General features: G+C 47.0%; 1 long non-coding RNA gene across 3 annotated transcripts; it reads left to right on the top strand.

The window, feature by feature from the left end:
• The first annotated feature begins 88 nt into the window (after positions 1-88).
• On the top strand, positions 89-10393 carry LOC120541126. Of its 3 annotated transcripts, XR_005635947.1 has the most exons (4): positions 89-468; positions 5617-5762; positions 5852-8118; positions 10354-10393. It is a non-coding gene; the product is annotated as an uncharacterized LOC120541126 (long non-coding RNA). The 3 variants fall into 3 exon arrangements; XR_005635946.1 differs by lacking the exon at positions 5852-8118; XR_005635945.1 differs by having other exon boundaries at positions 5617-8118.
• Positions 10394-10408: the final 15 nt, after the last annotated feature.

The raw sequence follows: 10408 nt of genomic DNA, 5'->3' as shown, positions 1-10408 counted from the left end.
TAACTGGGGTCGAACGCGCCCTTTTTGGGGTTAGACCTTCGCGGGGCATTATGGGAGTTGTAGTCTGTAGCATGAAAAACCACTGTGTTGGCGGGCGATCGAAGGCGCCAGCTGTTTGTGCACCCGGGTGCTGCCACGTCGAGGGAGGTCAGAGGGAGAGGGCAGTGGGGTGAGTCTCAGGGAGATAATAAAGAATGGCGCAGGTTGTATTTGGAGCGTGGAATTAGAACGAAGAGGGCGGATTCAACTTTAAATAAACCGCGCCTATAATCATCCTTGAAAAATACGCCCCATTAGACAGCAAATAAGGGAACGTGGTGACACATCCTTTGAGGGGGTGCAGGGGTGAAGCTGACGACGAGACTGGCGACATTCCGAGAATTCTGCAAAGCGGACTCTTGAGCCCAGAAACGGCTATAAACGCCCGAGCAGGAATGCAGTCTTTCAAAACTAAAGGAGCTTCATAAAGTAAGTCGGGGGTCATCACTGTCGCATTGTCGCCGGGCTCTGTGGCGGCGGAGGGTGGGCGGAATTTAGAGTTCATTCTGAGAGTGACAGCAGTCCTGCTAGTGTGCATTCCTTCTTCTGTACTTATATAGCATCTCAAGTTTATAAGTTCACTGCAGAGCCCATTTAGAACCGGTGGAGTTGACGTCCGAAGACCCAAAGGACACGCAGAGCGGCTTTTGAACTATAAACCACTGCAGTCAGGAATCAGTCCAGCGGAGTGAGCCTGCGGCTGTAAAATGAGGTCCAGTTGGACACTTGCTCATTTCACACAAACACCCACAAGGTTGTCAAGGCACAGAGAACCACAGACACATGGAACACGTGACCCGCTGGTGTGGTGGACAGGAGGACCTTAGGGACTATCTTAGGTGGACAGGACTGGCGAGCTTTGGTGGGCTGAATGGCCTGCTCTCATCCAGATTGTTCTGCAGTTGTCGAAAAGAGATTCGAAACACACGTGCAATAAAAATACACGCATGCAGGAATCCACCAGTCATACTACATACATGTCCTGCAGAAATGCACTTCTTACATGCCATGAACCGTACGATTAGAAAATGCATTTTGAATCCTTTGAAGTTTAATTGCCCAACACAAGTTTATATTCTTTTATCCAAATCAGATGAATTGATTCTCAATGCGTTTGTTTTATCGTATGGTTGAACTCTTTACTCTGAACGTCACAGACTTGCACCTTTCCAATGTCAGCTTTGTAGTCTGCCAAGAAATTAAAAGTCTGACAGGCGGGAGGAGAGCAGAGAGTCCAGCTAATGGCTAAGAGGAGGTGGGGAGGCGGCGCTGATACCGCGTTGCCACGCCCAGCGCACGATGAACCACCTGGATTGGGACCCGAGTGCAGCGGGTGACACCTCTGCCTCAAAGTCACATCCCAATAATTCTTGAAGGTTGTCCAGGTTTCTGCTTCAACTCCACGTCTCGGACGTCACTTGACGTCCTTCCTGGCTTCACTCCTCCATTTCCACCGGTGTCCTTGGGCCTGCGAGTCACCGTTAAGGTGACGGAATTCTGCTGGATCTCCCTTATCGATGCCTTTGAAGTTTGGATGTTTTCATTCAGGTACGGCACACTTCGTTCTCCAGTCAAGTTACAACTTCAGGCCAAACGTTTAAGAGCTTGCTAGCAAATGCAGTTTCATTTCCTCACATCGACTGGCGGGAGCTGGAGGCTGCCGTTATGATCGGTAATTGTCATCGTTTTGTTTGTTTTAATGTTTTATCCTGAATGACTTCTGGCTAATCATGTGAGTCCTCTGGGAGTTCCTAAACTCGGATTTTCTGATTCTACACTCAGGTTTAATGCACCCCTGTTTTCACGTGGCACCATCACGATGCGGATCCTGGTTGCGAGGGGGCTTGCCTTCTAAGGTCACAACTTTGAGGGTTCAGTTGGCGAGAGGTTAAAAGGTCATCATAGTGGCCATTTTGTTCAGGTGACATTCAGGGGCTTCATTTTGATTTTGCCAGTTCTCTACTCTTTAGCTCTTGTCCCTGTCCTTTGATTTACGTTCTCATTTTGGATTAGTTGGTAGATCTGGTGACTCTCGGGTTTGACCTCGGCTAGTTTTTTTGACTTTGCGCATCTCCTGGTCTTTCTCACAATATAACAGAGGGTCTCCAGCTGAGAGATGAGACGCGAGTGTCTGAGTGACGCGCGTAGATTAATCGGTTCGGCGCTGCTGTAAACGTTCTGTTTGCTTGGAGGAATGCGTCCCGTTTCTGAAGTGTGTTTCATTGAAAGAACACTAAGCTGTGCAATTATCTAGTTGAAAAAAAAGGAATTTAAATACGTCATCTTTCACATGAGCCATGATGCATGCCCATCGTCCTCTTAGTGGCGGCGGCAGCTGTGTGTCATTCAGTGAGCACGCAGGAAGTGATGTCACCGGTCACAGCGTCGGTGGTGGATGTTTGGCCATACCTGAACTCTGTAGCCATCCTTGGGCGCAGTGGTGTTATTTATTTATTTACTAGGGGGCTTCGCTCTCCCACCCCCGTGTTTGCTTTACCGGATATACAATTGAAAGAGATTGTTATTTTCATGGGAGTTGTTACATTTGCATTATTTTCACTTTCACTTTTACGTGGTTCAATCTCTTTCTCGCAGGACGTGTAACGCTGCTCGTGTTGTGAAGGGGCCTGCCCGTCGATCATTTTAAAGCCTGTCCAGCCGCTGTCCTTCTTGTCACTTCGTGTCTCTGCTGCTCGCGTTGTGAAGAGGGGGGGGTCAGGGTGGCCGAACGCACCCAAACAGAAGTGGTCGGGTCATCTGCTGCCAGCTGCGTGTTTTACTTGTCGCTTGGCGTTGTTTTAAAAGCTGGGAGCAACTTCAAGTGTCTCTCGCGGGACTTCGAGTTGTCTTCTGAGAAGATCACGTCTCGCCTCCCTAGTCTGCCTCCCCAAGATTTTTTTTTTTTTATAATAGAGAGATTTATTTATTTATTTATTCAATTTTTTTAAGTAGATCTAAATCTGGGTCAGCATCACATTGGCCAGCGCTATCTGCTGTCATTTTGCTCGGGCACATGCCAGGCCTCGCACACACTCGCTCATTTCTTGCTGTTTAGAGTTGCCTGTTAACTGAACAGACGCATCATTGCGACATGAGGACAAAGCCCTCACAGACACGGGGGGCATGTAAACGTGTCGTACACCGGGACCCCACAGCCAGGGGGTCCGTCTCCTTGTATTTGTGAGCTGCGATCTTCTATCACGTCAAGACTGCGGTGCCGCTGCTCTCTCTCTGCCAACACCAGTTAACTCTGCTATCTTTCGGTTGAACTTGGGTCCCCTCTGGCGTTTGGATATCATGGAGGTGACTAGAAAGACTAATTGTGAGACTAATAACATCCGGACGTTCTGAGGCCTCCTTTACGTTTATGAGGCCTGTAAGAAGATTTCCAGATCTGCTTCCTGAATGAGCGTCACACGCACTGCTGATTCTCCACATTAAATTCTGTTAAATGCTGTTAATGAATACGCAGAGGACTGGTGGGTGAGAACTCGGTGGCACCAAGCAGAGGTCTGATCACACCAGTTAGCGGGTGAGCGTTTAGTGTCCCCTGCCTCTGCTCCTGCTTTAATTCACTCTGCGTATGTGCCAAACAAGACGCGTTACCTTCGGTGTGCGCTACAGACACAATTCTCTGTGCCGGCCATGAAAGAACAAAGCAAGAGGTTCGTGTCTGCACGCCGTCTGCCGCAATTCTAATGAACGCACACACAAGTCTGCGAAACCAGTTCATGGAATGTAGGATGGAATCAAGGGTGGAGCGAAACGGTGGACCGTCTAACACGCACTGCACTCGGGAGTCGCCGCTAATGTCTGCTGGATATACGGGGCGTGTTCTCGGCGGTCCTTCTATTGTCATCTCCCAGCTTCAACACACTCTTCTGTCTGCTGATGGCGGGAGATTCACGATACGTCAGGAAGTGGAGGCAGACGGGCACCATCCACTTACACCACAGACATCTCCTAAATAGCAAGTCCTTGTGTTTATTGAATTTGACATGAAGTTTACTGAATTGACACCAAGAACCAAGAGGGGCTTGTGGGCCGGGACATGTTCATAAAAAGGCAGGGTGAAAGTCATTACATTTACACAAACGTGAGTCGACATGGGGGGACATAAACATCTTTCACTAATGTCTGTGTTCAATTCAATAAATGTACTCCTAGTCCGTGTCGTTGGCGTGTTTTTGAACGTCCAAATCCAGTCACCATCATCGAGGCCTGCCATTGCATTGCCCAGTAAGCTGCCTCCTCACGAGCTCACATGGTCTTCTTCAGGGTTTCCTCCCTTACTCTGAAATGGCCAATAAACTCTGAAGAGAATTTGTCCCTTGGATAGATTAACTTGTACAGCCACGCTGGGAATGGGACACCTGTGCTGACAGCTGCTTATTACAGTGGCTGCTTATTACACTTGCTTATTACAGCTGCTCATTACAGTTGTTTATTACAGCTGCTCAATACAGCTGCTTATTAGACTTGCTTTTTATGCTTGCTTATTACAGCTGCTTATGACAGCTGATTTCACAGTTAGAGGCGGGGCTTCCTCCTGCAGTTTCAGGTGATTGGCTGACTCTGCTGTGGGTTTCTGTAGGATTCAGTTTGGAGTAAATCCTTTTTCAAGGGGGGGATACATGGCCAGGAACGCTGAAGTGATGGGCCCACCACCACAAGTGCTGGGCACTGAGTGAGGCAGGATGGCAGGCTGATGATGGAGTCACAGGTATGAAGAGTAAAGGTGTCACTTTGTTTAAGGGTTGTCCTTCCTGTTGAATCCCCATATAAATGACACATTACTCAAAGTGGGCCGTTTGATTAACCCTTTCAAGCTAAAGGAGTGAATCAGAAGATCCACGTATTTGCTTAGCCAACTGGAGGCTCATTGAATGGGACGACTGGCCCTTTATGTATTTACAAGAAATTAGTGCTGGAGGAAGAGTGAGGAGTTGGAGCGAGAAAGGACATCTTTGTTCTGCTCTTCCACACGGAGTTTGACGGCACCTTGCACTGCATGTCTCTGTAAATCACATCCGCATTGTGAATGAAAACTCTTTCTTCCTGGCAATTAGCTTGAAAATCTTCGACAAAAAAAAAAAAGGCATACATTCCCTGAGGTGTAATGGCACCCCACTCCGAAAGCAACATTGGCCCCTAAGAGACAGAGAGCCACGTGCCCACGCAAATGGACGTTTTATTGATTGCAAGGATCAACTGCAGTGTTACAGCACACACTGAGGATGGCAGCGTCAAATAAAGAAACGGCTCAGTAGATCCCAGGTACAGTGGGCCTTGTGCCAAAGCCATGCCGCTGGTTCGCAGTCTCCTTCTGCCCGCTGTACTCACTGTGTGGCCCATTGATGCCAGGCTGAGGGCTGCGAGTTTATCTATTTTATTTTTTAAGTGACGCTCTTCCCGTTCCTCTGAGGTGCTCCATTCCTCCTTTTCTTCCTTTTGTGCCCCTGGTGCCCTTGGTGCCTACTGTTCTGTGGAGTTTCTTTCATCTGCTTCATGACATTCACTCCTTTTTATGTTTCCTTACATTAATTTCATTCTGTGATTTGTTTTTTTTTTGTGTAGGGTTGGCGTCAGGTGCGATTTCAAAGGAGAACGGACAAGTGGCTGGCCCGAGAGCTCACATCCACCACACTGCTGGTGGTCAGTGTCTATGAAGGCAGACGTCTGTGTTTAATGGAAAGACTCGGAGGGAGACCTTCCTGCTTCAAGTAGGTCCATTTCATGTTTTTTATATCTTTGGATGCTTTTAGCAGATTGGCATACATTTGCCTTTTCTATTTATGCCACCTTACGACAGTGAAGATTAAAAGAAGAAGAAGGCCGATGCCAGTAAAGCAGCCCTCTGTTTCCCGGTGTGTGGCCGACGTGTTGTGCTGCCTGAGCCTGGTGTGCCTAATCAGAACGCGACATCTCCACCTAGACGTGTGTCAGAGGAGTGAAAGGTGAATTCGTGCCAGTTAACCAGGCAGGTGGGCACGCATTGCAGCTCGAGGCCAAGCCCTTCTAGAACATTCAGGAGCTCCCGTGAACTGCTGTAAAAGCTGAATTCCTGCAGAGATAAATCAGGATGGCACCGGAGATGATGAGACTCATGCGTTAAATCTGAAGCTCAAATGAGATCCCAACAGGAGGCAACTTTAACGTGTTTGCTGTCAGGCGTTCATTCAAGAAAATGCACACTTATGGTGAGTGAGGTGAGCGGATACTGACGGCCCCCAAAAGGTAAATGGCGTAATGGAGGGGTGGCATTCTCTCTTGACGATGTCTGGCTGCCTCACTCCTCCTTTCTGGAAGTGTCTCCATTTCTTCTCACTCGCCTGCCCGCCTGCCCACCTTACCTTTGCTGAAGGCCTCATTTGGCACAGAAGGGCAGTTCTTGTGAAATCTGTGATGGCAGCTTAAGATGGCGTGAGTCCCGGCCTGCTGTGTCTGAATTGCACCACACACTTCGCTTACTGCCTTTGGAAGTACATCGGGACAATTGTGCTTTATAAAACTGTTGGTGCTGATAAGCAAGGGGTAAGAGGTGTAGCACCAGGTCCGCTGTGCTCGCTGCTGCCACAGATCACTTCACCAGTTCAAGAGGTGACATGTCTCACCTTATGACAGCCATCTGTTAAACCACACAAATGTTTAAATGAATGTCTGCTAGAAGTAAATCCCTTTGTCAGAAGGAAAAACTGGGCATACTGGTCAGAGAGATGGCTATCCATCCATCCGCCCATGACCTCAACCAGCTTATCCAGGGTGGCATCAAGGGTCAGCGGCAGTCTGTACCCCCTAATCATCAGACACAGGCAGGAACAATATCTCCACAAGGTGCCAGTCCACCATAGGATAAACACACACACACGAGGCAATTTACCAACACCAATCCATCAAACCAGACTGTGGGGCAAACACACACCGATATGGAGGACACGTGCAAACTCCATACATGGACCACCTGGAAATCAAATCCTGGTGTCTTTATGGAGGGGCAGCAGGCTTAGCACTGTGCCACCGCTCAGGTAGTGATTGAAAATTGATATTGTATTTAAGTTTCGAGGAAATGAATGCCATAACGAGTGACGACATGTGACACCGGGCGTGTCTGAGATAGCTCCAGGCTCACAGATGGCACAAAGCACAGCTCAACCAGGCAAACTGAAACACTTCCAGTGCTAAACTGGCACCGGCGCAGCACTTGTTTAAACAGCTCATCTCAGGCCAGAACTGCAAGCAGATGTTAAAAACAAAATGAAAGAAGACATATTTAATAAGAAAATGACCAACCAAACCAAACCAAGACAAGCAGAAGTCATTCCGTGTGTTTCTGTGATCCTCCCTCTTTGAAGTCCAGTTTGATTCCTGTGTGCCAAGTCTCCGTCTTCTTCATGCCAGGCCCCATTCTCTCTCTGCCTGCAGTGCATTGTGGGCCCCTCTCTCAGTATGGCTCGTTCCTTGAATGTGCCCTCAGTCAGACCCTGTCACTTGGACTTTGTTTTAGGTAACAAACACATTTAATGAATAAAAACTGACGTGTGAAATAATTAAAAGGAGTGACTTGTAGGATCTGTACAGCTGATGTGTTGATGCAAAGATGATGTGTTTAATCTGAAAATTCATACAAAAGAAGTTATAAATGGCGTAGCCCCCCCATCAGACTCCTAGAGTAAGTCCAGCTTGTGTGGGAAAACATTTCAAGGGAAGACCAGCTAAGGGTTTGGGAGTGACACGGTGACTGTTTGCGCTCAACCCAGTAGAAGAACAACAGCGACCTTCCTCCATCTCCTCAGCATGAAACCCCAGAGAGACGGGAGATGGCGGTCATTTACTGGAGCATCGGCAGTGGAGAAGGATCCCCGTGTTTTAATTCTTGACCTGGGCTCAGAGTTATGAAACAAGAGGCCTGAAATGTGGGTAGTCGCTGGATGGGTGAACGTGCGTTTATTTACAGCCCCTCTGACTCCTGACCACGCAACACTTTGGAGAAAGTGGGAACAGCGACGCCCTTCCACAGGAGCCTTTCTTGTTTTTCGTCGGGGGCTCAAGGAGTTCACAAGGTGATTGTAATTCCTAAAGGTAAGTGCGACACGTGCAGCACGGTGGCACAGTGGGTAGCGCTGCTGCCTCACAGTTAGGAGACCCGTCTTGGTTCACTTCCCGGGTCCTCCCTGCGTGGAGTCTGCATGTTCTCCCCGTGTCTGCGTGGGTTTCCTCCCACCATCCAAAGACATGCAGGTGAGGTGGATTGGCGATCTTAAATTGTCTCGTGTGTGCTTGGCATGTGTGTGTGCCCTGCGGTGGGCTGGCACCCCGCCGGGGGTTTGTTTCCTGCCTTGCGCCCTGTGTTGGCTGGGATTGGCTCCAGCAGACCCCCGTGACCCTGTAGTTGGGATATAGTTGGTTGGATGATGGGTGGATGGATGGATGGATGGAAGTGTGACACGCAGTGCATATGCCAGGTTTATAAGTCAGACTCGTCTGCTAAACCAGGTAGCTCAAAGGAATGCCTTCTAAGTTCTTCCAGTAAAACCTGTGAGGCTGTCGCTGTATTCTTCAATCAAACAGTGAATGATATTAGAAATAACTTAATACATCTTACAACACTAAGGATCCTCCTAAACCCCAGCATTCCGTTATAAACAAATTCAACTCTTTCACTAGGATAGATTTACCTGATTTAAAGAAAATAATCTCTCAATTAAAATCCTCCACCTGCGTCCTTGACCCAATACCAACAAATTATTTCAAGGAAGTATCAGGCGTGCTAATTGATAATGTTCTTGACATAGTAAATTCGTCATTAGATACGGGGGTCTTCCCAGACTGTCTTAAGACTGCTGTAGTTAAACCCCTTCTTAAGAAACATAATCTCGACCTCTCGGCTCTTGAAAATTTTAGACCCATCTCTAACCTGCCTTTCTTAAGTAAAGTTCTAGAGAAGGCAGTCATTATGCAGTTAAATGACCACCTCAATAAACCTGCTATTCTTGATAAATTTCAGTCAGGTTTTAGAACAAATCACAGCACAGAAACTGCACTCGTTAAAGTAGTAAATGACTTGTGGGAAATGCAGACAGAGGCCATTTATCTGTTCTCATCCTCTTAGATCTGAGTGCTGCATTTGACACCATTGATCACAACATTCTTAGAAATCGCCTTAGTCAATGGGTGGGCCTCTCTGGCAGGGTCTTAAATTGGTTTGAATCCTACCTGGCAGGGAGAAAATATTTTGTGAGTTGTGGTAATCACATCTCAAAGACATGATATCCAATATGGTGTTCCACAAGGCTCTATTCTGGTCCGCTGCTCTTCTCAATCTACATGCCTCTGTTAGGTCAGATTATCTCAGGGCACAACGTGAGCTACCACAGCTATGCTGATGACACACAGCTGTACTTATCAATAGCACCTGATGACCCTGATTCTATTGATTCACTAACAGAATGTCTGACTTGTATCTCAGAATGGATGAATAGTAACTTTCTCAAGTTAAATAAAGAGAAAACTGAAATCTTAGTGATCAGCAATAATGGATACAATGAGGCTATTAGAAATAAACTGGATACATTAGGATTAAAAGTCAAGACGGAGGTAAACAGCTTAGGGGTGATTGTTGACTGTAATCTGAATTTTAAATCGCATATTAATCAGATCACTTTATCACTTAAGAAATATAGCAAAAGTTAGACCTCTGATATCATTGCAAGATGCTGAGAAATGAGTTCACGCGTTTGTTTTCAGTCGACTAGATTACTGTAACGCACTCCTCTCAGGACCACCCAAAAAAGACATAAATCGTTTGCAACGAGAGCAGAATGGAGCTGCTAGAATCTCTAACTAGGAAAAGAAAATCTGAGCACATCACACCAGTTTGATGTCACTACACTGGTTACCTGTGTCATTCAGGATTGACTTTAAAATTCTGCTTATGGTTTATAAAGCCTTAAATAATCTGCTCCATCTTATATATCGGAGTGTCTGACACCTTATATTCCAAATCGTAACCTCAGATCCTCAAATGAGTGTCTCCTTAGAATTCCAAAAGCTAAACCTAAAAGAAGTGGTAAGGCGGGCAGGCGGCCTTCTGCTGCTATGAACCCCCAATAGGAATTCACCAGGCTGATACGGTGGAGCTCACGGCTGAGAACACATTAGTGTAACATGGCCTTCTCGTAACTTCACTTTAACTCAATCCTGATACTCTGTATGTTCAGTTCATCATAATAACTACTCATGGTGGCTCTAAAATCCGTTCTGACCTCAACTCTCTCTTCTGTTTCTTTTTCCTGCGCCACCTCCACCAACTCAAAGCATCCTGATACTCCAACATTGATGGACTAAAAGCCAGAAGTCTACGTGACCCTCA

Source organism: Polypterus senegalus, chromosome 12, assembly GCF_016835505.1.
Source record: "Polypterus senegalus isolate Bchr_013 chromosome 12, ASM1683550v1, whole genome shotgun sequence".
NCBI lineage: Eukaryota > Metazoa > Chordata > Cladistia > Polypteriformes > Polypteridae > Polypterus > Polypterus senegalus.
Note: the sequence above shows the minus strand (reverse complement) of the source record. Positions and strands in the feature narration are given on the sequence as shown.